This window comes from Oryzias melastigma, linkage group LG13 (assembly GCF_002922805.2).
Source record: "Oryzias melastigma strain HK-1 linkage group LG13, ASM292280v2, whole genome shotgun sequence".
NCBI lineage: Eukaryota > Metazoa > Chordata > Actinopteri > Beloniformes > Adrianichthyidae > Oryzias > Oryzias melastigma.
In genome coordinates this window covers 21,782,027-21,786,081 of record NC_050524.1, presented here as the reverse complement: position 1 = coordinate 21,786,081, position 4,055 = coordinate 21,782,027, and the positions used below count along the sequence as shown (strand labels likewise).

The window sequence follows — 4,055 nt, the reverse complement described above, 5'->3', positions numbered from 1 at the left end:
GCAGGAGTTTTTTAGAAATTCAGCACTGAGTTGTGGGCAACCCCACCCCCCTTTCCCTTCCCAATGCTGAGAGCTGAAAGCAAGGAGCTTGTGGCCCGCCCAGCGTCACTATTTCAAAAACCTTTATTTAATCTGCTCCTGATTCACGGTTTGAATAATGAAATACTCAAAAGTGCAATTTTTCGCTTAATTTTTTTTAAATATGCCACAAAAAAAGTGTCTTAATAACTCAAATTAAGCCAAAGTGGGCAAAAATAGCTAATAGGAGGTAAGAGATCAAGACTTTGATCTCCATTAAAATATGAATAAGTTCAGACATTCATTTCTATGAGTAGAAGTAGTAATGTTTCAATTCAATTTTTACTATTATTATTATTTTATTATTTTTTATCACTGTCTTTTTTATATTTTTTTTAGAATAGGATTGGACATTGATAAACCTTTTTCTAAGACAGAGCTGATTATTTAATGAAGGGGTCCTGATTTTAACTTGATTGTAAATCCACATGCTCTGTGACATACCACAAGTCTTCAACTATTCATGTGATCGACGTGAATCAGCTGATTCTGATGCGGAGAAGAGCAGCTTTTCTATATTGTCTTTTTGTCATTATGCAGCACATTACTAAAGTAAAGGTTGCGTAATGAAAAAAAGAAAAAAAAACTTGTTTTCTTTTTTTTCAGTGACAGACTCAATTGGTTTTGTAAATATTTCTCTACTGTAAAGTGCTGCAAATCAGTGCAAGGCTGCTTTTCCCCACTTCAGAATCTGCTGGGTTTGTTGCATAAACGGTTAAAGAGTTAGTCAAAGAAACACTAAAGGCTAAAAACCTAAAGCATAAATTAGTCAAAACTAAAACTCATTTTTTAACCTATATGGAACCATACTGGATGCATTTGTCTTTACAGAAATGCATACCTTTATATTAAAACAACATCTTTGAGTGGGTAATCGTAAAGCCCCCTCTCACGTGAACTCCACTTCATTTGCCTACAAGTCAGCAACAATAGCACCCTGCTCAGTGAGACAGCACTAAATGCTACATAATTAGATGTGGGTACCTGCCCTCATTTTCCCACATCAGTAATCTTGTTATTTTTGAGGGTTTAATCATAAACCATGGGGGGCCATACACAAAATGAAGAGAAAACTTCCTTAAAGAGTAAAGATGTAAAGAAGAGCAGAGGAAGGGTTTTCTGGTGTTCCTTTTTTATTATTTTTGACCCCAAATTCCCTCCTGTTCAAAGGAAACATGAATGGCCGTCAGCACATTTACAGATTTGTGTTCAGACGTTTCCATTCTCTATGCGGTTTTACAGAACATCATTTTTATTGTATGCTGGATCGGTCTCTCTGCACACTCCTCGTCTTCCTCAGTGTCTGCTTGGCAGACTTTACGTTCTTGCGTTGCTGTCGGATCTTCATACGTGTTCTGGAAGTACTTCTTCCTTTTATTCTCTCCCAGCCTTTTTTTCCCCTCTTGGTTGGGAACAACTGAAGCTTCCTTTTGCTCACTGCTTGAGGCAGACATGTGAAAGAGGGAGGAAAAAGGGAAGTTTGAAAAAGACAGACAGCAGAGGCAGGCAGGAGGAGGAGGAGGCATGAATGGCCTCATTCACAAGCACAGTGAACCAGAAACACACAGAGGCAACCAGTTCTGCACATGGGGCTCTATCACTCTTAATAATCACTGGCCTGTTTATGAACCTATTGTGGCTCAGTTATCTTGTAAACTATGCTCTTACAGAGAGGATCTGATATGAAATCCATAAGGTGGCTGAATGCCCTTTCCAGACCATTGATTGTCAAGCTTTATCGTTCTTTTTGTCTTTGTAGCGTTGCTGATGAACACACTTGAGCTGTGGTATCAATGATAAATCCCCAGCTGTTGAACAGTGAGCTATGGCACATTTTCTATTGTAAATATGGACTTTTTTCACATTTTATGCTGATAAAAGTCAGAAGTCACTCACATTTTTCCGTGTTGAGAAGCTAGTGGCAGGAAAGGAAAATGTAGGAACATGATTCTGTTATAAATAATAATATACATTGTAGAAATGCATATTTATTGAGTGGGAAAAGCTGCTTCTAAGGCAAAGTTGAAATATGATAAGAGTTAAGCAATCACAGATCTATACATACAGAAATTTACTGGGTTTTTTTTTTGTTTTTTTTTTGGCTTTTTAACAAACAAACAAAAACAACATTTGGCCCCCTAAGTACAGAGACAAATTACTTGTGCATAGTAAACTCATTAAGCAAATCTAAACCTGCATCTACATTAAATGTCTGGAGTTTCAATGTTAAGTCAAAGCGGTGTGTCTTGAGCATCAGGGATGGTGGTCTAGCAGTGGTTTGTTTCAAGCATGACTGCATCTCCAGAGTTCAAATATTGGAAACTTGGCATTGAATTTGCGTTGTGTCGACCAATCAGGAACTCAGCTTTGACCTGTGACTTGTTAATAATGTAGTCAGAAAGTGGCGTCCAAAACCAATATGGGAGAAAATCTGATCGTTCTCCTCATGAATGTCATATTTTATTTATTTGTATGGAGATAATAATAAAAAGATCCTCTAATTGTGTTATATTGTTCTTTCCTCTGACTAATGCGGGACAGCAAATCATCAAACTGGGTCACAGATGGACGGAAGTACAGCTGAAAGCATCCGGTTCATTCACATGCAGCTCTTGCAGTAGATGGTGAAGCTCACTGTACTGGGAGAGTCTCCGAATGATCTCATGAATCCAGACATGGAGACGTGATTTCAGAGGCTTTTGAAGAAATCTTTTAAATAAATAAACCTGATCTCTTGGCGTCATCTGTGTCTTCCAGTCATCGACTGTATATAACTGTGTTTCCATTACACACATGTGCAAAACTTTATTGAAAGTCTAGGAATATTGAAAAAAAAAAAAAACAGTTTTGCATTAAATTATAATTATGCAAAAAAACACAAACCAACTCGCACGATAAGTCATTAACATTAACAAACACAGCGATGGATGAGAACAAGTATTTTTTTTTTTTTTTTTATTATCCAAAACGGAGCATTTGGGTGACGTCACAGCAGTGCTGCACAGCTAGTCCATTGACAGTCTCAGCTGCACGTAAGAAGCCTGTTCAGAGGGATAAAAAAAAAAACTTTCGAACAAGTAAGCTTTTTCTGTTTGTAAACATGACAAAATGCATTTAAGTTTGTCACGGCACTCATGCTCATCATCAAAGGAGACTTCTGTGTCTTATTCAGGCTGTAGGCCGCAAAATTGAGGCTACAGATGAGGCAAAGAAGAAATTTTGGTTGGTGACTTTACGGAGGAATTCCGTATGATGCACAACTTATAATGAGCTGTGTCACTGTGGAACGCTGCGCTCATGACAGCCACTTCCTATAAAGAAGCGCATTTAATATGAAAAAAGTGTTTCCACTGCAGTTTTGTGAAAAATGTCAATTTCGATACGCCCCCAAAAACATCTAATTTAAGTACAAAACATCTTTTTTTTGAGAAATGCGAGTTTTTTCAAAATGTTAAAATCCAATTTGCAAAGTTTCAGAGTTTATGGAAACGAGATGTAATGAGATATACAGAAATTAGGTTAAAAAGATTTAGCAGTAGCTCCTCCCACAAACAGAACGACCTTTACGTTTATGAACCCATTTCCCAGTCCAGCAATGAATTTGAAGAATATGAAATCGCAGGGGTATGATGTGTTCGGTAAGAACATAAAGTAAAAAGAAAAATACTATAGGCTTAGCATTTATGGTTAGAGGACTTATTCTTTCTTAATAATTGTGGCAATGTCTAGTCTGATATATCACAGAAAAGGTTCCAAGGTCTTAATATAAACATCCTCTGTGTTATGCTGTTGACAAGCCAATAATGAAGGAGACATAGTTTAGCACAGTGGTCCCCAACCTTTTTGGGGCTGTGGACCGGTCAGCCAGTGTGGAGCTATTCCGCGGCCCGGGGGGTGGCATTAAAAACGTTAATCCACTGTGTTATCATGTACAACTTTATTAGCTGGGTCCTCATGACGTCACAACAACAGCTGAA

The 4,055-nt window shown here is 37.7% G+C and overlaps 1 protein-coding gene across 8 annotated transcripts in view; it reads left to right on the top strand.

Moving 5' to 3' along the window:
- gria4a (glutamate receptor, ionotropic, AMPA 4a) overlaps nucleotides 1–4,055 on the top strand; it is a 150,237-nt gene that overhangs the window by 41,129 nt on the left and 105,053 nt on the right. The gene's annotated exons all lie outside the window — the stretch shown is intronic.